General features: G+C 36.6%; 1 protein-coding gene across 1 annotated transcript in view; it reads left to right on the top strand.

Moving 5' to 3' along the window:
- Positions 1–26,986, top strand: part of LOC122817287 (medium-chain acyl-CoA ligase ACSF2, mitochondrial-like) — a 1,325,947-nt gene that overhangs the window by 691,878 nt on the left and 607,083 nt on the right. The gene's annotated exons all lie outside the window — the stretch shown is intronic.

The following is a 26,986-nucleotide window of genomic DNA, read 5'->3' as shown; positions in this document are numbered from 1 at the left end:
CAAGTTCGTGGACCTGAAGGAGATTTTGGTTTTTGGATCTGAGTGAGCGGTTGGAAATGTAAGGTTATAAGGAAGTAGTGAGAGCTGGGCAGTTGGCAGGTTTAAAGATGAGCTTGTGGGCAATGGTGAGTTGTAGGTAACTGAGGTAATTGGGTAGTTCAGGCCAGTTGAGGGTGAGGAGGGAGTGGCAGTGGAGGGATGAGTTTTTTTGAATTGGTTGCAAATTAGGAGATCTTGTGGTAGCAGGATTCAAGTTTGGACCAAAGGCCAACATGGAGACTGGTGAAAAGAGGGGCATCATACATAAGGGGGGAGTAGGAAAGTGGATGCAAGAGTTTGATGGGTAGAGGGGCTTAGGAAGCAGTTGCGCCTGTAGAGGAGACCTAACTTTTGGTGGATTTTCTTGACTGTGGAGTGGATGTGGGTGTTAAATTTTAGTTCATCAATAATGATGCCAAGAAGCTTGGTGTTGGGAACAATTTCAAGGAGGGTGTATTTTGGCTGTTTATGTTGAATGTGGATTTATCAAAGGAGTTTTTGGTAGGGAAAAAATAATTAGTTTGGTTTTATTTGCATTTAGTGCCAGATGGTTAGACAGCATCCAGGTTTCTGTTTTGGAGAAGGCTAGTTGAGTATTTGCTAGGACCTCAGAAGCAGAGAAGGCTGAGCAGATGTTTGTTGAGTCATCTGCATATTGGATGACAGATGAGTCTGGGATGGATTGGTGAAAGTTGTTAATGAATAGGTTTTAAGAGAAGAGGGCTGAGAACAGAACCTTGTGGGACACCTGTAGGTGTGGGAAGGAAGGGGGAGGTTGAAATTTTCCATTGGACAGCTTGTTGGTGGTTGGACAACTAGCTGGAAAACCAGACGATGGTGGTGGGAGAGAGGTGTAGGGTGGAGAGTTGGGATACAAGTAGGGTGTGTGAGATGGTGTCAAAGGCCTTTGACAGATCTAGGAATAGTGTGGATACAAACTTGCCTGAGTTGCATTCGAGGTTTATGGTTTCAAGAAAGTAAAGAAGGGCAGTCATGGTGCTGTGGCCAGGGTGGAAGCTGTGTTGGGTAGGGGAGAGGAGATTGTTTAGTGTTAGGTGTGCCATGAGTTGTGCTTGTATTGTTTTCTCTAGTATGTTAGAAAGAGGGAAAAGGATGGCAATAGGCCTGAAGTTGGTGGTATCAGTATTTTTGCCACTTTTGTGGAGGGGGATGATGTAAGCATGGTGCCAGATAGAAGGGATGTATGATTATTGTATGGATCTATTTATAAGAATAGAGATGGGATAGGTAATGCTGTTTGGAGATTGTTTGATGAAGGTGGGTGGAAGGTTGACGGGTGCATTGCAACAAGGTTTGACTTTGAGGAGGTCTTTTTGCAGTGCTTGTGGGGATAAGCTTGAGGCAGAAGGATGTGGAGGAAAGCTGATGATTGGAGTGTGTTTGGGGCAGGAAGGGGTGATAGTGGAGGAGGGAGTGGGAAGGAGGCTGATAGTTTAGGTGTGCCATGAGTTGTGCTTGTATTGTTTTCTCTAGTATGTTAGAAAGAGGGAAAAGGATGGCAATAGGCCTGAAGTTGGTGGTATCAGTATTTTTGCCACTTTTGTGGAGGGGGATGATGTAAGCATGGTGCCAGATAGAAGGGATGTATGATTCTTGTATGGATCTATTTATAAGAATAGAGATGGGATAGGCAATGCTGTTTGGAGATTGTTTGATGAAGGTGGGTGGAAGGTTGTTGGGTGCATTGCAACAAGGTTTGAGTTTGAGGAGGTCTTTTTGCAGTGCTTGTGGGGATAAGCTTGAGGCAGAAGGATGTGGAGGAAAGCTGATGATTGGAGTGTGTTTGGGGCAGGAGGGGGTGGTAGTGGAGGAGGGAGTGGGAAGGAGGCTGATAGTTTAACTAGGCAGTCTATGAAGAATGAGTTGAACTGACTGTCTGTTTCAAAGTTGGAGAGGTTGGGGTCTGGGAAGGGGTTTTCTTTGTTGCCAGGATGCAGCATGGATGAGATGGAGTCCCAGAATTTTTTTGGATTTGTTGAGTGCAAGGACTAGAGTTTGGAGTAGTGGGCTTTTTGGTCTTTAATTCTTAGTTTTTGTGTTGTGTTTCATAGTTGCTTATACTCTAGGAGGGTGTTAGGGTTTTTATGTTTTTGATATTGTTTCCATTTTTTTCCCTTTGGTGGATGGCTAGTTTAGTATCTTTTCATAACCATGGGCAGGGATTGGTTTTGATGCATTTGGTTTTGGGGGGGGGGCTTGCTAATTAAGAAGGATTAGGAATGAGTGGTTAAAGTAGGAAGCAGCATCATCTAGAGGAAGGGTTTTTAGAGGGGACCAGTTGGTATGCTTTCAGCATTCTTTGAAAGTTAGAGGGTTGACAGAGGAGAGGTTGTGGGTTTGGATGTAGTGGTGTTGTTTATGCAGAGTTAGTAGTATTCCAGTTGATGCTGGTATCACTGAGTATATAGGTTTCATTTTTTATATTGGAGTAGAACCAGGACAGGATGTTTTCAAGAGTTTTGATATTATCACTAGGGGGAATATAGAGTGAAGCAATACATATGGACTTGTGGTTGTTTATTTTTAGTAAACCTATTATAATTTCAGCGTTGGCAAAATTTGGTATTTTATTGAAGTAGGGAGTTATGGTATGGGAGGTGGGGTAGATTATTGCTACTCCACCTCCATTTTTGTGGGCTCTGTCGTTGTGAATGATTTGAAAACCTGGTGGTAGGATTTTGCTATCTTTTATATAGGTTTTCAGCCAGGTTTCAGAAACGGCGGTAATGTTGGAGTGGTTATGGGAGAGCCAGGCATGGAGGTTATGGATTTTGTTTTTTAAGCTTTGTGCATTAAGTGTTGTAAGGCGAATGGACTTTGAGTTTGTGGGTTGAGTGGAGGGTTTGGTGAGATTGATGTTAGAGATAGGTCCAGGGTTGGGGTAGATGTCACCAGCTAGTGAATGAGAGATGGGGTGGAGTAGAAGAGTGAGACATTATGTTAGGCAAGGGTAGCTTGGATTGTGTGAAAGTAGTGATTTTCTGGTACCACATTTAAGAGGGAAGTACAGGGTGGGTTGGGAGCAGTTTTAGTTTGAAGAAATAGATTGGTTAGAGTTAGAGTTCATGTGAGATGGATGAGTAGGATGAGAAATGAGGTTGATGGTAAGATGTAGTGGAATGTGTGTGAGAGTTATGACAAGGGTTGGGAAAAGTGTGAGATAGGTAAGAGAAGTGAGAGAGATTAGTAGGGCAAATGGGGTTATAGGGAGAGATGTTATGTAGAGCATTGTAGGAGTGGAGGATGTTTGGGGTGATGTAGATCTACAGGTGGGTGGATTTTGGCTTAGGTGTGTTGTGATTGGAGAGGTGTTGGGTTGGAAGGAGTCATGGGATGTATAAAAGCACAGGTAGTGGGGTGGGTGGTATTTTGGGGCAGGGTAAGGGAGTGGAGGGAGCCCGAAGGACGAACAGAGCAGGTTACACTTTCCGGGAGGAGCAGCAGTTGTCAAACAGGTTAGCAACTACAGAAATAGGGCAGCCTATCATTTTGGTTTGACTGTTACCTTTGTTTGTTTTTATTATTTATGTACCAATTGGGAGATGAAGTTCATTGAGAAGTCGGAAAATAATTAAGTTATGCCAGGGATTTTAGAAAGTGTATATTTCTTTCTCTCCTGGCATCTTGGCAGTGCACTTCATAGTTAGTTACTGAAATGTATCCAGAAATCTAGGTCCACTGGCTTTCTCTGCTAAATTTCTGTTTTCAGACAGAGAGACAGAATTAAGCTGCTACTCAATGTGCAGCCATCTTATAAGTCCTTAATGTATTATCTGTTAATGAAAATTGATTAAATAATGGCAACAAAAGAAAATCATTAATGAGATATCTAAAATTAAATTGAGGAGACATGATATTCTTGTGAGAGTTTCACTTGATAGATAAAGATATGCTATATTTAAATAACTTAGATTATTAAACATTATCATCTGCTTCTTTTAGCAGAGAGATTAGAAGAACTGCTATACTTTGGAGAAAATCTACTATAATGCTTTAAGCCATGGAATTCATTAATGATCCCAAAGGAAAGTATGTATTTGTAATAATTCAATATGATGGCAAACTCGGTACACTGGCTAATCTCTACACAATTCCTGGAATAGATGCAAGAGTGACTAAAGATCACATAAAATTATTGCAACGTTATTGGAAGGATAGTTTTATTTTAGCAGAGGATGAGGATGTTATCTATATATCTAGTATAAAAAATACACATGAACAGACAAAAGCTAAAATTCTGGCATCAGCTAAAACACGAAAAACGTGGATTAGTAAGAATGATTTAGTTGATTTAACAATAAAAACAGAAGATAAATCATTATGTTTTACTCATTATTCATATGCACATGGGATGCAAACTAGAACTGATAGGATTTATGTCTCTACAGATTTACTTAATAAAGTTAATTATTTTAAAACTATTTATTTTCCTCTATCTGATCACAATGCATTAAGTATTGATGTATTAATGGATATAAGGACATTTTAGATTACTTACAGAATCACAGTACATATGAAGAAGTTAAAGGAGGTTGAGTTACCTTAAAACAATTGAAAGTTTTTTATCTTTGAATGATAATGATCAGGTTAGCAAAGTCATAATATGGGACTCCTTAAAAATACATATTAAAGATAGAATGGGAATATGAGCTAGTAATAAAATGGAAGAATTGGATAAAGAGATGCTAAAATATAAGATGAAATACATAAAGCAAGGTTTGAACAGCTAACAAAGAACTTAGATAATACTGAAGTCATTAAAAATTTATGACAAAATATCAGTTTTAATACATAAAACAGGGATAGCTTTAGAAAAAGTAAAATTGCACAGTTATGTGATGACTACAAGAAATCTACATAGATTAGGTAATACAAGTAAGATGTAAAAAAAAGGCACAAATCATTAATATCCAAAACCCTCACACAGATAAGCTTACTTCAGACCAAGAGGAAATGCTCAATATTTTTAACAAATTCCATAAGGATTTTAATAAAGTTAAACAAAATAATCCTGATGATTACAATATTGACAAGTATTTAAAGAAAAATATCACTAATGAACTTAATGGTGAACAGATACCTCTGTTAACTAAGCCTAGTACCCTAATAGACATTGAACAGGCATTAAAAAGGGGGGAAATCGTAAAGCTTCAGGGTTAGATGTTTTAATTTTGGAATGATATAGTCTGCTTCTATTAAATATTTTAAATTACTAAGTGACATTTTCAGGATAACTCAGAGTGACACAATAATTCCTCCATCGTGGAATTTTTCTGTAATCTCACCTATAATTAAACATGGAAAGGATAATAAATTAGTTTCCTCATATAATCCTATTTCATTATTAAATGCAGGATATAAAATATTTACTTCCATCTACACTACAAGATTAAAAGATATAGTAGATGGATTAATTAATAAAGATCAAATGAGATTTGTAGTCAATAGATTAATGTATGATAATATAAAAAGGGCAGTAACTATCTTAGATTTAGCAAAAAGAAATGAACAAGAAATTGGCCTTAATTAGCTTACATATTGAGAGATCTTTTAATTCTGTAGATTGGAACTACTTATTTAAAACTTTAGGAGTGTTGGCATTTGCAGAACAATTTATTGCAATATTAAGAAATAAACTTGTATAAAGACTCCAAAGCATATGTTAACATTGGATCTTACATTTCTCAAAGATTCACTTTAAACAAAGGCACACAGCAAGGATATCCCTTGCCCCCTCTAGTACTTGGATTAGTTATCAAACCTTTAGATAACAGTATAAGAAGCAATGAAAAATTGATGTATTCTCAATTAACAAGGATGTCAATTTAAAATACAACCTTTTGCAGCTGTTTTACTATACTGAATTGAAGAAATAGATGAGGAAATGGAAAAGTTTTGAGAAATATTGCTGCTGAAATGTAATAACAAAACTGAAACTTTAGTGTTAAATTAATTACTAGATAGTAAGTTGAAAGACAAATTTAAATATAATTGGTAAGAAAAATAACTAAACTTTTTAGGAATAAAAATCTATCAAGATGTGAGTAAGATTATTAATAATAATAATTTTGAAAAGTGCATTCAATAGGTTTAATACCTGAAAAAAAAACTTTTAAAGAAAATGGAAAAAATGTTAACTTAATTTTTGTGGTAACCTGCAAAGACAAGAATCACTTATAGAAATCATATAAGATTATGGGAGTGTGGTAGTATTAGCTTCCCAGATGTAGAATCATATTTCATTGCTGCAAATTTTAACTCTATTATACTCTGGATAGATTCCACTTACACTAATCAATGGAAAACCATTCAAGAGCAGATTATACTAAATTCTTATAAGTTTATCAAATATGATAAATTAGAAATATGTAACAATCTTTACATCTGGTTAATAAAATTTACTTTAGAATGGAATTCATTTCAATTTTTAGACTCTGCATATATGAAATCCATTATGAAAACAATTAAGAAATGTTTTTAAAGCTCCATTAATGTCAAAATGAAAATTGCTGTGCTTTCCCATTGCACATAACTCTAGAGTTAAACAAACTCGGAACAATGTTAAAAACTGAAATTACTAAAAAGGAAAGTAGTATTATGATCTGATTGCTTTGAAAAAAGGAAAAGCTAAGTCACAAGAATATTTAAAGACAGATTATACGTTGGATGAATATATTAACTAATTAATTTTACCCATCAGTAAGGAATTAAATGAAATTGTAGATAACATGTGTGAGGAGGAACAGAACAATACTCCCCCATTATATGGTAATATAAATACCATCACTGAAGATAAATTAACCTACAAAGGAAGCTTGTCCAAGTTATATAAGTTAATTATAAATAATAATAATTTTGATCCAAAATTCTGGAACCTTTTAGACAATAGTAGACCGAGTGGCTCAATAGATGGTAAAAATAAAACTTTGTTACTTAAATTGGTTAGTCAAACTTCTTCAGATTTATGCTAGAATTTTTTATGTGGAAATATATACACAAAATATTGGTTATTTCTTATAAAATGTATAAGTTTTGTAAAATGATGTCCTTCAGTTTGTTAGAGATGTAGTACAGTTATAAAATATAATTGGATACAGTCTTATGGATTGTGAAAATGTAAATGTACTATGGGAAGAGATAAATATGTTTTTAAGGGGTTATGGTCTAATAATTGTTCTTTTACTAGATCAATAATACTAATGAATATTCTACTTCCTTTATCTGTAAAAGACAAGCAGCAAAAAATGTTACAGAGTCTTCTTGCAGTAGTTAGAAAAGTTATTCCAAAAAAAAAATTAAAATAGGACTCAATTCCTACATTCAAATATCTTTTTAAATTTAACAGCATACTTGTAAACCTGAAAAGGAAGTGATCAGAATAAGATCTATAAATCATACTAAGATTTTTAGTGGTTGAGTGGTTGGGATAGCCTTGAAATGTTGCTATTGAAATACCAAGACTCTTAATGAGTTAATTGTATAAGATTACCTTGATGATTCAATGTATTCCTAATGTATAGCAGTATTTGATGTTGATTGTCTTCCTTTCTGTGTATATATTGTAAATATGTTAAATTAATAGAAATTTTCTTAAAAGAAAGAAATGGTTATGCAGCATATCCCATTTTTACTTTTTTCTTTTAAAAAAGAAATGTTCTGCAGTTTTTACTTTTTGCAGATATTCTCCACTGTTGTTTCACTTTCAGTTATATAAAATTAAATAATTCCTGCATCCCCTTCAGGTCAAATCCTCCTACACACAGTGAAAATTATATAGACTAGACATCCTCCTGCTCTGTGCATCCTTCTCTAGTTAAGAACTACTTGTGTGTCTGTGTTATTCTCTGTGGCTGCTCAGCATTGGTTGGACCTAAACTGATGAACTGGAATTATTCTCAAAACTTTTTAAAAAAGTGCAGATAATTTGTTGCAACCATTGCAACAAGCAACACAGTTGATAGCTAAACAGGGCAGATACTGGTGAGCTTTTATACTCTTAATTTGCAAATGACCTTCATCTTTGCAGTGCCTGACTCCTGTCTCCTCCTTCCAGTTTCATAAAATAAATATATAGTCTGATATACCTTTACTAAGTGCTGATATACCTCTTAACTGTACATAACAGAATATTCCTCATGTTGAATCCTAAAACGTCCATGTTAAAGACTGAAAAAATGTAGGAATGAAGAAATAGTTATCAAGTATAATGTAAACTTGTTAGCAAGTGTTTTACATTTTACCTATTTGTTCAAAATTCTGTGAGGCAGTGTTCCTCAGTTTGCCCATTTGTTTTCCAAAATGAGAGGATGTGCTCCTCATTTTGCGAGGCAGTGTTCCCCATTTTGCCTATTTGCTCCCCATTATGAGATGCAGTGTTCCTCATTTTGCCCACTCTATCCCAATAATGAGAGACAGTGTTCATTATTTTACCCATTTTCTCCACATTATGAGAGGCAGCATTCCTCATTTTACCCATTTGTTCCTCATTACGAGAGGCAGCATTCAGTGTTTTACCCATTTATTCTCCATTAAAAGCAGCACTGTTCCTCATTTTGCCAATATGTTCCCAATTATTAGAGGCAGTGTTCCTTATATTTCCCCTTTGCTTCCAGTTATGATAGGCAGTTCACATCATTTTGTCACCTCACAGCAAGATGTTCTCTGGTTCAATCCTTGGTTGGGGTGTCTTCGGTGTGGAGTCTGCATGTCCTCCCTGTGGTCATGTGGGTTTCCTCCTGGTGCTCTGGTTTCCTCCCACATCCCAAAGACATGCATGTATAATATGTCTATCTGAATACTGTGTGTGTGTGTGTGTGTGTGTGTGTGTGTGTGTGTGTGTGTGTGTGTGTGTGTGTGTGTGTGTGTGTGTGTGTGTGTGTGTGTGTGTGTGTGTGTGTGTGTGTGTGTGTGTGTGTGTGTGTGTGTGTGTGTGTGTGTGTGTGTGTGTGTGCGTGTGTGTGTGTGTGTGTGTGTGTGTGTGTGTGTGTGTGTGTGTGTGTGTGTGTGTGTGTGTGTGTGTGTGTGTGTGTGTGTGTGCGCGTGTGTGTGTGTGTGTGTGTGTGTCTGTGTGTAGCTGTATGTGACCTTATCCTCTCCTGAAGTTTATAAAGTGGGACAGGCTCACTTATAGAAGGACTACAGGCAAAGTCAACAAAACTTTAAAGGGCAGGGAAGCTGAACACATATACAAAGGGGAGAGGTTTGTGAGGTGTTCAACCTTTGGGTGTACCATGTCATTCAGATTATGAGGAGTAAAATGCTGTAGGAGTATTAGAATGCTAAGCATTTTATGGTATTCAGATGTTTAGTATATAGTAATAGGGCAGTTTGGCTAGGGGCAGAATGTTAATGAGGGTAGATCAGGGACACAGCAGTCTCAGACTGATAATGCATGCAGGAACATGGATGATACAGAGAATCATGGGTAATATGGTGTCACTGGGGAAAAGCTAGATAATCAATCAAAAGTAGTAAAATGAGGATTTAAAATACTGTTGAATGGTAAGAACTTAAGAAGTCAACTTCAGAATATAACAGAAGTAAACTGTGGATGGAAGGGTGGTGGTGGGGTCACAGAGTTGGAGAATATAGCATTATCACTGGGGATAGGAGTACTTGGCTTGATGAGAGTGACAGGAGGGAAATTCCTCAACACATGGGATGGGAAGAACTGGTAGGATAACACCATGAAAAGGGATTGCAGAAATTCTGGAACAATATGATCAGGAAGAAATGCAGAAGTGAAAATGATAAAGGGAATCAATAGTGAGTTGATAGGACTGCTGTACACTCATATTGGGGCAGTCTATTAAAGATGTCCATAGCTGAGGGAGGAAGAGTCAGTTTTAGTGGACACTATGCCAGGATTAATGCTGAACAAAGTAACTCAGAATTTCATCTAATGAATCAAAATCAAGTGGCCACAACATCAAACTGCTGAGCAAGTAGAGACCAGTTATATAGCTGAAGTGGCACAGCAGTGAGCACTGGGAATGGGAATGCTTTTACTGGGAGGTATGCAGCACAGTAACTGTTCCAGAGGTGCTACTAGAAATTATCAGTTATCCAGCACAGAACTGGGAAGTCATCACATTTAGGATTAGGAGGCAGAGGAAAATGGAAGAAGCATCAGTGAAAGCTGATTTCTGATAAAGTGAGTTGTCATGATTGAGTTCTCTCATTCCAGCAGTCTTTGCAATAATTTTAGAAATTTCTGTAATATTGTTCCTATGCATAACACGATTGTTGATGTCTCGGTGTTTATGATTAGCCTCCACTTGTTTTTTTTTTTGTTTTTTTTTGTTTTGTTTTGTTTTTTTTTATTAGGTCATTAAGGCTACCTATTGAAATGTTGGCACTTGAAATTCTGAGTGTCAAAAGAAAAATAGACCAAAAACCCGGACATTAGTGACTCTTGAAAATTCCTCTTCTCCTTAAAACTTCTTTTTACAGGGGGGCTTTACTTTCCTCACACCCCCAACTCCAAGATTGCCATACCTCAGAAGAAAAGGGAATACGAGTATTCTGAGAAATGGGAGCTTTGACATAGTGTATGTTAGTCCAATCTTTCAGCAATTCAGTTTTTGTAGTTTGGAACCTACTTTAGATGATCCTGAGATTTCAAATGGTTAACAGTAGGGGTTTAAATATGACACCACAATTCTTAACAATTATTTTAATCTTTGTTTATTCCTACTTTTCTTTCCTTCTGTATATCAGTTTTACTCACTGTCTAACACTGACATCAGGGAAGATGCCTCTGTTTCCACACTTAAGTTCCTATATTCAAGTAAACCTACACTTTGTATCCATGCAGGCATTGCCAAACAACATTCTCAGGTTTCTGCACATTTTATTGTACCTTTAGTTCCAGACATACACAGCTCTTCTCCCATAACTAATTCCTTCCCATCTTGGAAAATATCATAGCCAGACCCATGCCATAAAAATGGAGTACATCTAAAGAGTGCAGTTGCGAGTTAGTTTTCTTTCCCCCCTCCCACTCCAAACTGTCAAAGGAAGTATCTTTTACAGCACTGATACTGTGCTTGTCTATATCACCAAGATCAGACATACTGCTTTTTGTGTTGTTATTTTAATATATCTTTTGACATTTTATAACAGTAATCATTGCAAGGCTGTTGAGCCATTGGATTTTATCTGACTGCCAGAATTTACCTGTGAGAAAAGCTTAAATAATAAAACATCATTTGGAGTGAGTAAATCTCCATACCCAATGGAGCCAGCTGTGGTTATTTATATTCCATTATGCAGCTGTATTAGTTCATTAATTTATTTATTTATCTTTCTTTTGTTGACCAGGTTATTCCCACTAGGCTAGTGGCCTTTATATTACTAGGGGTAATTTGGTCAGGGAATCATCAAATCATCTTCCACTCTTTTCAATAAGCACCATGTGATGTTTACATTGATCTGAGCTACCACCAACTCAAGCAGGCGAGACCTTGATTTAATGTCTCTTCCAAAGGATGGCACACTCAGAAATGTAGAATACCCCTAATGCTGCATTGCAGTGACAGGCACCATGTGATTGTTACATCCACCTGAGCTACCATCAACTCAAAAAGATGAGACCTTGATTTAATGTCTCATCCAAAGGACAGCACACTCAGAAATGCAGAACACTCCTAATGCTGCATTGCAGTGACAGCAATTTAAAAATGAATCCAATCACCTAGAATGGGAATAGAAACCATAGCCTTCTGAGCTGCTGGCATCAAAGATGAGCATGTTGCCCGTGGTGTCACTGGTTCTTTTAGCTATTGGACCAGTGTTAATATAAAGAGGAATACTGTACACTGAGAGAAAAGAATATGATTTTATAGCAACTGTATAAGGACAGTCATATAGTAGGGATATTGGTATGCTGGTGGGCCTCTAGATCCATTTGACTATGCTCCGCCTCTGCAAATAAGCTAGTGAAAAGGACTATGACAAGTAGTAAGAATGATCACAAAATCATGAATCAGTTTTCTACATAAATAAAAAGTTGTGGGCTTCTGCAGTCATTTAGGGGTTGATGACATGCTCAGGTGATGGCTATGGGGTGAAACAGTAGAGGAACATGTATCGCTTTTAGTGAAGAAATTAAAAAATTACTAACTAAACTAAGGTTTCTATAACATCACAGGAGAGATAGTTGCACAATATTGAGGCAACTAGGGAGATTGCTGTGTCCCTGACTGTGATACTTGTTAGCATATTTACTAAGAAGCAGAGGTAAAAGGGTCACAGCCCCCACCAAAAACGTGGCCTCCTGTAACGTAATCATAAATTTATTTCTCCTTCCTCCATACCCTCCCTAGCCATGTCTCTCCTCTTACCCTGTCCTCTGTATGCAGCCCCAGTCCTTACTAACCTTCAGTCATCCCTTCTCAGCAAATTAGAGCAAACCTACAAGAAAATACCTAAATTTGCCTCCAATCTCCACTATAAATCCCACCAGTGCCTTGCCCTTAAGTCTTTGCAATGGCCTGTATTCCCTAAACAACTGCATCTTCCACAACTACATATAACACACACAATTCTTTATAGCCCCACTTCCTGCCCCTCTGTCTCTAATATTGTATCACAATACAATCCCCGACCTCAGCTTTGTACATCAGACAGATATCAAATGGACATCTACAAACCAGCAAAAAATGTTGGTAATACACTATACAAATACGCAGTAGCTCACTCCTGGAGCTCCCTTCCTCATAATATAAGAAGTATCCCCAACAAGGCCCAATTCAAACTTGAACTTAAACACTACCTACAAAACACATGGTCCTGTCCATGTCTAGCTCCTACCTGATTCTTCTTATCCTCTTCCTAAATTCTTCATTCTTGCTCTCGTTATTTTTCTCTCTCCTCTGGTCTTTCTCCTCTCTCTAGTGCTAATACTACTAATAGTACAACATATCAACACCCAGTTCTTGTAAATACTTTTTTGCATCTAAATTATCTTGTTGTTACTATATATATATATATATATATATATATATATATATATATATATATATATATATATATATATATATATATATATATATATATATATATATATATATATATATGGATCTACTGCTTTTGGTCGAATTACATTTGGTCGAAAATTATTTCAGGCAGCCCACTTCACCAAAAATGCATTTCACTGAAAACCCATTTGGTCGAAAATGGAATATAGCCCCTGCCCCACTACAATGTGACCCTGGAGTGAGAATATAAAGTAAGAGGGGGTGTGGAGGGCTATGCCCCCCACATAATTGCAGTGTATGCACTATTATATGAATGTGTATCCATTAAAAATACAATGAAACATATAACGTCAATAAAAATTAGTTGCAAAATGTGGGTGGCTACGTACCCCACACCTCCAATGTGGGGGGCTATGCCCCATACATCCTCCCTAACTTTATATTCTCACTCCAGGGTCACACTGCAGTGGGGCAGGGGCTATATTCCATTTTCGATCAAATTTGACCAAAAGCAGTAAACCCATATATATAAATATATATATATATATATATATATATACACATACGCACACACAGAAACTTGTACAAAACTAATTATTTAATTAACTTCTTTTTGTTGTATAAATTCTTGTTGCATACCATTTGTGATGTAAATGTTTGTCTTGAAAGACTGTAATTGTAACTGGAGCTTTTCGCCTCGGGTCTCCACTGAAAATGCACCTTTGGTTCAGTTGGACCAATCTGGTTAACAAATGACAATAATAAAAATAAAAATGTTATGGAAAGTATTAGGCAGCCCTGAAAAAAATGCAAGCTTTACAGTGAGTATTCAGTATATGGTATTTGACTTCTTGCTCTTTTTGCAACTAGAAGTCTGGAACTTGCAATTGTAGATCTGAGACTTCTGGCCATAGAGCGGAATTTGTGACTGTCTACTGAGTTTGTTAAGCAATACCTCACAATGGATAGTTCATTATTAACCAGCATTAGACTATGTGATGTTTTCATTTTCCTGTTGAGTCTTTGCACTCCCATATTTGAGTATCCTAACTCCAAAGAAACTACATATTGGAAAATGTGAAATCACCATCCACTGCAGTCTCATTCAAAACTATTGTCTCTGTAATAACAGAGAAAGAATTTTCAAACCCTGCAAACATCCACACAGTGTTTAACAATGAATTAGACTTAAAATATGAGAAATACTGCCCTGGCAAAAGTGATGCTATGGTCTTGTGCCAGAACAACCCAGCCTCCTCAGCTTTTGTAAATCACATGTTTGTAATGGCATTCCATGTTTTATTGGAACAACTTAAAATAATCTTAGTAGTCACAACAGAACCTAGACACATTGGATGATGTTTTTGTTATAGTGGCATGTTATTTGTTGATTATATTACTTCAAAACATCAATAGTACAAAGTTCAAGAGAGAAATTCAACAACTAATACAGACTGAGTTGTAGCCAAGAAAATAATCTGATACAGCTTGCTTCAAATCCTTAGAATGAATAAGATGGCGCATGCAAATAATAATAGCATGGTCTAATACCTCTCATTAGGTGCTATCACTTCCACATTCATTTAATATACCATTTTTCTAAATCATCAAAAGTAAGGCAATAGTTCCTAAAATGTTGACAATAACACTTCTTTTCAATGAAGTGCTGCAGAATACAACAGAATTTCACAGTCCTGTTTGATACAGGGACATTTAGAGATTTACCAACTAACAGACAACAATTTCTAGAGTTATAGATAGGTAAATGGAAAAAAAGATGTACCTGCAACTGCTAAAGATGTCACACTTTCTAAACATGGATAAGAAAATACGAACGAGGTGAAACCACCACGAGCTTCAAACAACAATAAAATCCTTTATTGGATGCAGTCGACAACTGACAAACAGAAATGTGATAAAATCTCCTTAACAAAGTCCAACGATAAGTGCTTTTGGAAAAAAATCCTTCATCAGATCATGATTTTAGAAGAAGGGGGTTTCATTTAAAAAGGAATGCCAACCAATCAGAATAAAATGTTACATAAAATGACCAATAATCAGTGTAGAAAATGTGGCCTAAATAAACTAATTAGATAATGCTTAATTTGCATTTCAGATACTACTTGTGAACAAATCAGCATAAACTTACGAACGGAAACTATTCAATGGCTAAAGCAAGCCAATCAGAAGCAACTATTTTGCACTTCTCCATAAATTGTTGTTACATTGGAAAGCCAAGAAAAAATTCACTACATGATGGACAATAATAATGAGTTCTTAAACAAGTGACTAAAATGCACTTTTAACTCCACATGCTGCGATTTACAAATATTAGAAAGAAGATTAATTAACATAATGGAATAGTACTGTATTTCTGACTTTCCACCGACGGCGGAGATGAGTCGAAGTCATGATAATAAAGTTTTGACTCATCTGCATGTGGAAATGTCTTGACAAACTATAAGAGAATAGAAGATGATGTTCAGTGCTTAGCAGCAACAGTTCTTATAATGCATTGAAAAAAGAATAAAAATGCCTGTGAGACTTGATGGCTTTATTTGACCAATGCACATGATTGGATTGTGACAACTTGGAGCATATGGCGCATGAAAAGCTTGTATGCATTCTCTGTTAATATGTCTTGTAACATTGTGAGGGCTTTGGCTTGATATACTTGCAGGCATTGATTTGCTTTGGAGACAATGAGATATTTTTTCGTATTGATTACCCAATGCATTTTTGCATAATTTTGAATGCTTTATTTGATATATGATATCCTTATATTTGTCAGGCTTAATAGCCATGGTAGATCAAGTTGATTGGCCTTAGACGGTATATTTCTATCGCCATTTGCCGAAATTAATGTGCCATGATTGGATGGCTTCATCTGCCCTAAGCACATGATTGGACCATGATAACTTGATGCAATTGCCGTGATTTTCACAGTATGCACTGAGATTGGCTGTAAATCATGTGCGAAGACTGGATGTCTTCATTTGCCCAAAGTTCATGGTTGGACCATGACAATTTAATGCAGCTGGCTCATTTTTCAATGAGTGTATTGGGATTGGCTCCGACTCCCAATACTTGTGTGTATATTTCTCTATTTTGGATTATTAAACTTTTATGTTTTTATTTAGTTAAAGATACATTTTTAAGTTCCTTAAACATTTACATTTAATTGCCATGTTAGTGATATACAAACTAGATTTAGTCTAATTATTTTTTATTCTTTTTTCAATGCATTATAAGAACTGTTGCTGCTAAGCATTGAACATCATCTTCTATTCTCTTATAGTTTGTCAAGAAATTTCCACATGTGGATGAGTCATAACTTTATTATCATGACTTCAACTCATCTCCGCCGTTGGTGGAAAGTCAGAAATACAGTACTATTCCATTATGTTAATTAATCTTCTTTCTAATATTTCTAAATCACAGCATGTGGAGTTAAAAGTTTATTTTAGTCACTTGTTTAAGAACTCATTATTATTGTCCATCATGTAGTGCATTTTTCCTTGGCTTTCCAACGTAACAACAATTCACGGAAAAGTGTGAAATAGTTGTTTCTGATTGGCTTGCTTTAGCCATTGAATAGTTTCCGTTTATAAGTTTATGCTGATTTGTTCACAAGTAGTGTCTGAAATGCAAATTAAGCATCATCTGATTGGTTTATTTAGGCCACATTTTCTACACTGATTATTGGTTATTTTATGTAATATTTTATTCTGATTTTTTGGCATTCCTTTTTAAATAAACCCCCCCCTCTTCCAAAATCATGATCTGATGAAGGATTTTTTTCCGAAAGCGCTTATCGTTGGACTTTGTTAAGGGGATTTTATCACATTTCTGTTTGTCAGTCGTTGACTACGTCCAATAAAGGATTTTATTGTTGTTTGAAGCTTGTGGTGGTGTCACCTGGTTAGTATTTTCTTCTCCAGAGTTATAGACAGGTTGAGATGGACCAGGAACCACCTTGTAGAAGCACTAAATTGTTAAAACAATAGTTGTAAGCCTACTTTTCCTCATCTCTACCCAGCTCCCCAACCCTTCAGGAAACCCCCTCCTGCCCTAAGTTCTTTTGTGGAACATATTTGACAGCAAATTTGAAATATTTTACCCATTCCCTACATACCACTCAACCTCTTACAGCAAGAAATCTGGACAAAGCCATAAATCAAAGGGGGACAAGGGTGCAAAAATAGTGGACAATTTTTAAATATTGCTCTCACAAACTTGGAAAGTTGATAGAATAATAGCTTTGCATTAGCATGCATTTTCTGAAGGACATGAAGTCTGAAACTCAAATGTCTGTCATTATTTTCTAACTTCAGTTTTTAAGGATTTCTCACTAATTTGCAAAAAAAACACAATTTTATGAAAAATGGACCAAAAATATTAGGTAAAAATCTGGACATTCTGCTAAAATCTGTACAGTTGATAGGTATGATTCCCTAGTAAGGCACTTGGCTGATAGCAGCAGTCTGTAGTAGCTTCAAGTTGCTTTTGTTGCTTGGACACAGTAGGGGTACAGAAGTTACTTGGTTGGGCATGTCCAATATGTGAAAAAATAATCCCAAAAAATAGACCAGACAGACACCTCATTATTAAAATTTTTATCTGAATAGATTCAATGAAAATCACACTTCTAGAATTTGTTTTTTTTTTTGTAAAATCACACTTCTAGCATTTGTTTTTGTGCTTAGTTTTGGAATTTCAAGATAATAAGCAATTGAACACCACATCCCTCTCTTAAATATTGTATGTTTGATACATTCAAGTTTGTGCTAAAGTCCTGCAAACCAAATTCAACTGGACAGCAACCAGTCATATGGTTGGCTGATAATCTCTACACCTGAGGCAAAGTTTTGTGACTTTAGAGAGTCTGAGATGTTTTATTTGTTCTTTCAGTTTTGTCTAGGCCTGATACTACAGTTGACCAACAAGCCTAATTTTTCCTTAGACACACAAGAGGCTAACCAGAAAACTCATAACAACATAAAAGGATTCTTAATTCACAGACAAGCATTTGGCTACTATACCACTTGCTCTATTAAGTAGTGTTAGAGGCTCAACAGGAAGCACACTCGACTTTGGTGCTCAAAGACCAAAAGGCTGTTGGTTCTATTCCCGATCTAGGTGGTGGCATTAATTTTCAAACAGCAGACACTACAATACAGCATTAGGGGTGCAGTGCAGTACTGAGTGTGATGTCCTTTGGATAAGATGTTAAACTGAGGTCCCACCTGCTTAAGTTGGTGGTAGGTCAGTGGAATGTAAAAACATGCCATGGCTGCTATTGAAAGAACATGGGAAATTCCCCAATGCCCTGGTCAAACTTCCCCTAGTCATAGAAATACCACCTTGGATCTTCACTGAAAAGAGACCACTAGCCTGGTGGGACTAACTCAGTCAACAAAAGATAAATAATATACAATAAGTAAAAATATTTCTGATCCTACCATAGCAACATATTAAAAATAAAGGCTCATCCCCTGCTCAGAATGAACATTTATATCCAAAAACTCATATCAGACATTAGTCTATTTGATACCCAGATAATTTATTTCAAATGCAATGGCCTCACACAGCAATTCCAAGCAGCCTGTTCCACACTGTATTCCAGCTGTAGTATGTATAACTTTTAATCCTGTAAGGTATGTATACATTTGTGTTAATTACCTACAACCCATTCGTTAAAAAAAGGCCATTTCCCTATAAAAATAAATACCAAGTGCATTGTCATGCTCTAATAACATACTTTACAGACCCTGGTAATATTGGTAGCACAGAGAATAAATACTAATTTGTTATGCTTACAATTTATGGTTTGAAAGAAGTCTCAGCATACTGCAGTAAAAAGTCAAGGAGATAGCTAACAATACAACAGAAATGAAAAAGTGTAATGCATAAAGATATTTTGCCTCAGTCAAATAAACATCGCAAATCCAAGAACAGAAAGTTGTATCTGTTTTGTACTGTGCTGAACTGGAAAAATGATACTTCAGAAATTATGAAATATTTTTAAGAAAATAAAATACTTTTTACCAACAGTCAGGACAAAAGACACTAGAAATACTAATGTATGCAAGAAGTTGCTTAGATGTTTGTTAAAAGATCTTTGAAACTGAAGTAAAAGTGACCAGTTAACAACTCCTGCATATAGTGATAGCTTTGATACCTCAGGAACACCATGATGGCCCTGAAAGGACTGGTGTTACCATTTTGGTGATTCCCAGGAAGTAGTAATTTAAGGCCACATAGACAGTTCCACTCTAAGTATCACCTTGTCACTACCAACACCCTTATGCAAACTTTTCATGCTACAAAACATAAGAAGTAGTACTCACAGACTGAACTGTAGATGCAGTGTTTTTACATTATGACAGACCTGTGTACCATATCAAGTTGGTTCATCTCACACAGGGAGATTCACTTTGACTGTCATTTACTCACATTAATACTACACTTCAACAACCCAATGTACAGAGCGATCTTTGGGTGAAATGGTGACCTAAGTGAAAGGCTCCATGACACCCCCCCACCACCGCTTACTGCTTTCCCAACTCACACATGTACCCTAGTGCTTTCTCCTCACCTTTCTCCAGTAGCTGTAACTTTCTAGATGCTCCAAGGTGCATTTTACAGTTTTTTGAAATCAACTTTTTCTTCCAAGAGGGATCTGAACAAGAATCATGAGTAAGGAAAGGAATTCAGTGTTACAGTTTGCCTTTACTTTTCTTTGTGCCCTTTCAAAATACCCTAACTGGGCAAGACTACATAATAATAACTCTGAAAAAATAATTGAATTAGGCTGAGTCTTTGAGCTGCCAGGCCCCCAGAAGCCATGGGGTTATACATTCCTTGAGGTGCATTTTAATGTATTTTTCCCAACTTTTTTGATCCAGTGATGGCTTGAATAAAAATCAAGAGTAAAGAAATAATTTCAGCCATATCTTTTTCTTTTAAGGCTTAATGTTCAAAGCAAGCAATTTGTAACTAACAAAAAACCAACAAGACAAATATTTACGAGGATACACAAGTCCTTTCTGGGAATACTACCTACCTCTCTACCCCCTCCCAAAAATGACTGTCTTTGTGTGCATCCCTCTGGTGTTAAACTGTGATTAAAGTGAAGATATTCTGTATCCCCCTTTGATAACCTAGACAAAACAAAGAACAAATAAAACATGGTAACATATTTTAACCTGTTGCTGTCAGGCAAATATAAACAGTATGTCTCCTTACTACAGCAGTGTAACTAGGGCAGGGTGAATGGCAGTGGCGGCTGATGACTTCAAATCAAAGGAGGGCTGCAGGAGACAGCTGATTGGGTGGGGCCAATTGGAATGGGTGTGGCCAAATTGAAAGGGGAGGAGCTAAGCTCAAAACCACAAAAACTGGGACTTTAATTAAATATGCTGCCCTGGGTGCCAAACCGTCATTATGAGAGTCCAATCAAGACCAAATGAAGTGTAGAAGATAAAAAATAGTTCAATGCATTGGCTGCATGGCAGCTTACTTAATATCTAGATGGAAACAAAAAGGTTGTGAGGCATGAAAAAATAAATTACTTTTTAAATACATTACTGGAATGCCAGTCAAAATCAAGTATAAATAAACAAGCAGCACTCAGCTTAAACCACTTCTCCTTGTACTGCAGTTCTACTTATAATTTATATTCAGCTTTATAAAAGTACCAAGTAACATGCTGAAAGTAGCAATCTCTGTGATACCCCCACTTATAAAAATGTTTCTTATCCAAAAAAGACCTGCTGCCTGACAACAACTATCTACTTGTTTCATAGGGAAACATGATCAAAGTAAAAAATGAATAGCAAACAAGAAACAAGCTCAAGATAAATTGCTTAAAGGATTACTGCACAGGTTATGGACCACACATGATAGATTGGCATTCTGTTTAGTTTACGGGTAAAGACTGAAAAGATGACTGCAAGTCTCCAACAAAAGGTAATGAGCTTCTTAAAATACTGTAATCCTGTCCTTTATTACAAATAATGTCATATGCATTTCAGTACCCAAGGCTTATACATTATCTAGTTATGTAAGTATTCTCTGCATGGCAACAACAAAAAGGCTTTCAGTGTTGGTAATTCTTTAACAGCATGCTTAGTAAAGCTTACTTGTATCTTATAATCTCAGACAAGCTTACCTGATGGTCATTGCTACTTAAACACAGAGCAACGGGCATGTTCTGAATAATAAGAAGCATAAATCAACAGTATAAAAATATGACAGAAAAACAGAACATTCTGCAAAATCAAGCAAGGACAGATGAAAAGCCACTGTAGTACTTATGTCTACCTTGGATGGGAGGATACTCTGCATACTTACACTGCATAACTGCTCCTTGCCTTGCTTAGACACATCCAGAGTCCATGAGGGAGTGGATTGCAAAAAGTATGTCATAATTTGAAATGTCTCTGGCTGACTGTGATGGTTCTGACACATGTGCCATACCTCTCAACCTCAGACCAAAAAATCTGGACAAAGCCATACATAGAAGTGGGATAAAGGCCCAAAAATAACGACAATATTTAAATATTGCTCTTATAAACTTTCTAATAGAGTAGGTCTTGCATTAGTATGAATTTTCTGAAGGGTATAAAATCTGAAACTCAAATGTCTGTCATTATTTTCTGACTTCAGTCTTTAATGATTTGCCAGTAATTTGCCAGAAAACCACAATTTTATGAAAAACTGACCAAAAATGTGATGCAAAAATATAAAATAGCCAGACAATACAGCTGGGAACCTGTCAAAGAAGGGACACTTTTTTAATATTAGTACTGTTAACTTGAGCAGCTAACAAAATAAATAAATCTACATGCATTTCTGAAATAAAAGTAAACTATAACTCTGATTATTACAGTTATTTATTAATTGTAAACCTTTCACGCTTTCATCCAAAATTGCCATTTTGCAGAGGGATTATTAGAGGGAGAGCAACATTTTGAGCCAAAATCGGGGACATTTGAGAGGTTTGGATATGCCTAATTCTATAAAGCAATTTATTTACATGTACCTCTCAACCTGTTAATGCAGGAAATCTGGACAAGGCCAAATATATTGGGGGAACATGCAAACAGTACTAAAATTGCTCTTGTATAAACTTAGTTGATAGAATAACAGGTCTTGCTTTAGCATGCATCTTTCTGAAGGTTATGAAGTCTGAAACTCAATGTCTGTCATTATTTAGTGACTTAATTCCTAAATAATTTGCCAGAAAATCACAAATTTTATGAGGAACAAACCAAAAATAAGAAGCAAAAATCTATTCATTCTGTGAAAATCTGGACAGTTGAGAGGTATAGTTCAGCCGAGGCTGTCTTTGAGGTTGCCGCCCTTCCCCCTCACAAAATCATGGTCAAATGGAGCCTCCCCCCTGTAGCCATTCAAATGTCCCATTACTTGGCTATCTTACCCCATTTACCATAAACACTGAAATGTGCATACTGCTTTACTTCTACGGTGATTTGGATTTCATTTGAAAGTTTTATTTTGCATTTTACAGCACAAACACTAAGGCATCTGCTAAACAAAGCAATGCAGTCTCACAATGAAAATAGACTTAGCATTAAAACTTCTCTGCCCTTAAAACTCACATTCATTGAAACAGCATTGGAATCCAGATTCAAAGAAAATACATTTGGCTAGTATAAAGATTAACTTTGGGCTGTTTTCAAATGATAGACCCCTTGCACACAAAACATACATGTGTTGTGTGATACACATTCCTGATTGAATCAAATTATATTCTTTGTATAATACAGTACAGTTGTTAGAAAGTGTTCCAAATTTATTGTTTTGAACATTTTTCCAGTAAACAATGAAACAAAATGCATGTACCAATAATGACAAAACTGCCCAATTGAGAACATTTACATCACAAAAGTCGGCTCAAACTTCTACAGTCCACCAGTATCAGTAAATATGCACAATCTTTGCAGAAGTAAAAGTCATCTAAATAAGCCCACATTAAAGAGATCTGTAACTAATGAATAGGTTGCTGCTAGCAAACAACTTTATATTTCATTGTTTCATCTACAAATAAAGTGTATATTGCCCTTGAGGAATAAATTACCTATGTTACATTAAAAAATGATAAGCTAGTAATATTGCAATAGGGAATGGATGGCAAACTGATAACAGGTTCATTGTTATGAGGTATCTTCACCAAAAAGGACATTCTCAGTAGGGCAGCATCCACCTCCTGGGGAGTAGAACCCACAGCCTTCTGCATCATAAGCAAGTACACTACCTGTTGTGCTATTAACAATGCAAGTAGATGCAGCATAAGCAGCACTAAACTTCTCTTCCCCTGCAGCTCTCAGCTCCTTGTAAGATCTACTCGACACACAACTGTATCTCTCAACTTCGCAGCATAAGAAATCTGGAAAAAGCCAAAATCTATTGAGGGGAACAAAAGCCCAAAAAACCAAAGACACATTTTAAACATTGCTTGTATAATCTTGGAAAGATGCTAGAATAAAATGTGCTACCACCATACATTTTAATGCCAAGACTTGAACCCAGGACCCTGTGCAAAATAGTCAGAGCAACATACCACTATGCCAAACCAGCTGTTTTGTGAAAGAGAAGTCTGAAACTTAAATGGCTACCATTTAGTGAATTCAGTTTTCACCATAGCTGTCAACCTCTTAGCACAAAACACCTGGACAAAGCCAGTAATGGGGGCTATGCAGCCCTCAAACATATTCAGTGAATTCAGTTCTCACCATAGCTCTCAACCTTAGCACAAAAAACCCGGACAAAGTCAATAATGGGGGAATACAGTCCCAAAAATAGGGACGAATTTCAAATATTAATCTTATAAACTTAGAAAATTGCTAGAATAAAAGGTTTTGTGTTACTGTTGCCTGTCAATTTTATTTATTTAACATTTTTTAACCAGGAAAGTCTGACTTGGAACAAAAGCCAATTTTCAGCAGAGACCCAGGGAGAATTACTACAGACACATGTCTTTGTAACATTTGAAGACACCAGAGCAACCCCACACAAACACAGGGAGGACCTGCAGACTCCACACAGATGGCACCCCAGCCAAGAATCAAACCAGAGAACCTCTAGCTGTGAGGCAACAAGGCCACCACTGCACCATCAACTATTTAAGGAATTAAAAAATTTAGAAGCCACAGATTTTTATGAGAAACAGAACATTACAAAATATGAGGCAAAAATCTGTAAAGGTTTCACAAATGGTGGTGGGTAGGGAATTCAGGCTCTTATTACCTGCACCCAAGGTACAGGATTCAAGCCTGAGGTATTTTGTAACCACCAGGTATCCTGTGTTCTGTCTAGCCACCAGTATAAATCAACTGGGGCATTACACACACACTTCCAGCTACACACACGCTTCCAGCTTCATCCAGACTCTGAGCATCTTGGCCATCTGTGTGCACACTTCGTTCCTCCCCTTGCTGCCATCTTCCTGACTGGTAAGGCAGCAGTCCAGATTCACTTTCTATGTGCATGCTAGAGATACCACAAGCCGCCACTGGTGAATGGGGTAGTCTCCCCGGGTGTTGTCTTTTCCATGGTGCAATTTGCTGATGTAAAATAAAAAAAATGATATATACATTTTAAAACAAATATAGACCTTTTTAATTTTGCTTGATAAGAAATGGCAACATGTGTGTACTATATGGATGTTCAAGATGCTCCTTTGGGCCTCCCACCCCTTTACATAATTTTGCTTGTGCATTGCCCCCAAAAGAGCTGTGATTGGCTGTAGAGGTAGAGGGGGTGGTGCCAAGGTGCTAGAAAGATATAGCTTGGACTATATCATTGGTACCCACAGTTAAAGATTTAGGTTTAAAAAATGCTATATCCCTCTGCTTGCTGTGGGCACATTTGGTGTGTTGGGAAAAATATTAGGGTAGTAAAAAACAAGTCTGTCAAGTAAGTACGGTTACTCATTTTAGTGCTTATGCAAACTTGGACAGACTGCTGAAGGGGTCATTGCGAGAAACTTTTCATTTTGATGCTTGTGCAAACATGGACAGACTGCTAAAGGGATCTTTGACAGGAAATTATGGTTGTACATACATGGACAGACAACTGAAGGGATCTTTGGGGTGAAATGATGATGGCTGTACATACATGGACAGACTACTGAAGGGATCTTTGGGGGAAATTATTCATTTTGGTGTCATTCAAATGCTTGGGCATACATGGGCAAACTACTGAAAGGATCTTTGGGGGAAATGTTTCATTTTTGTGTCATTAAAGTGCTTGTGTATACATGGACAAACTAACAAAGGGATCTATGGGGGAAATTTTTCATTTTATTGCTTGTCCATATATGGAAAAAACACTAAAGGGGTTGTTGGAGAAAGTGTTTAATTCTAATGCCATCTGAGTGCTTGTGGATTTTTGGACAAATTGTTGAAGGGGTCATTGGGGAAATGTTTTATTTTGGTTTCATGTGGCTTGTTCATACTTAGACAAACTAATGAAGGGATTGTCAGGATATTTAGAGAAAGAAAGTAAACAATGCACCTACACTGCTTGATAGGCAGCAATGCAGCAAAGCCAGACATAATTTTAATGTTTATTCTGAATTTTAAAAGAAGTATCTAGTAAATCCTTTCACAGAAGATTAAACCCCTTGATGATCAGGCTCACTAATATTTACATGTTTTTTGTGGGGGGATAGCAGGCTCCCCTGCCTCCCTAATGTGAGGAGGAGCCACTCACACCTTCCAAATTTATGTCTGTCTCTCATGAAAACAGCTTCAAGGGGGCATACCTCTCAATCTCTTAGTGCAAGAAATCTGGAAGAAGCCTAAAGTAATGGAGTCAAAGGTCCAAAAATAGTGATAGGTTTTAAATATTGCTCTTCTAAAGTTTAAACTTTAAAAAGTTATTAGAATAACAGGATCTGAGTTGTGCATTTTCTGAAAGAAATTAAGTCAGAAACACAAAAGTATATAATTATTTAATGAGTTTGGGCCTTACTGATTTGTCAGAAAACTACAAATTGTATGAGGTGAAAATCTGGTCATTCTGCAAAACTCTAGACAGTTAAGAAGGGCCAGGAGTAAGCATTCAGAACGTTGTTTAATGGTCTGAAAATCATTTGTTGCTTAGGTGAACAAAGGCGAAAAATTAAACAAAAATGGCTTTGTCCAATCAAAAATGATGACTCATTGTGTTCTATATTCTTAGCAGGCTTCTTGAGGTCTCCATTTGAGTACATGAAATAATCACAATTACTGCAAATGTGCAGAATACCAAATTGTGCTGCCCAAAGTATTATACTATATCAGGGGAATTCAATAAGGTGTACATGGAGTGATTTTCCATGTAGGCATAGTGGCATGGCCCCAACATGGAAATTTGTAGCTGAGCAATCCAATAAACGGAGCAGAGAGGCACGCATGAGCATGCAGACACAGAAGTGTCCGTGGAATGCAAATCACCAAACAGGTGAAATCCATGCAAATAAGAGTGATCTGCAATCCAATAAGCAGAAAGTTACCTGTGAAGGAGCCGTATTGGTGTCAGAAATGTACACAGAAAATAACCATGTACAAAAATGTAAAAATTAAACAGGGGCTGTAAACACCTAAAAAGAAGGCTGAATATTGCAATGTAATCATGGAAATGCCTAAAACTATGCCCTGGGAGTCCAAAAATCAAGGCAAATCACTATAAAATGAAAATTTTTTAATATACATATTACATTTGCATGGCATGCAGCAGCATGCAAACATGCTGTTATGCAAAAATAAAAAAAATTAAAATGTTGAAAAACTGAAAATAAGACATTTGTAAAAATAATGCATTATAGTGCCCTGCATGTAGAGTATACAATGGCAGTTTCAGTGATTGCTAAGGAGGCAGGTCCTAGAGCAATGAAGTATCCAGGGTATATGCAAGGATCTGTATGCAAATGAGCT

The sequence above is a fragment of the Protopterus annectens genome, chromosome 12.part0 (assembly GCF_019279795.1).
Source record: "Protopterus annectens isolate FY-2018-M chromosome 12.part0, PAN1.0, whole genome shotgun sequence".
Taxonomy (NCBI): domain Eukaryota; kingdom Metazoa; phylum Chordata; order Ceratodontiformes; family Protopteridae; genus Protopterus; species Protopterus annectens.
Note: the sequence above shows the minus strand (reverse complement) of the source record. Positions and strands in the feature narration are given on the sequence as shown.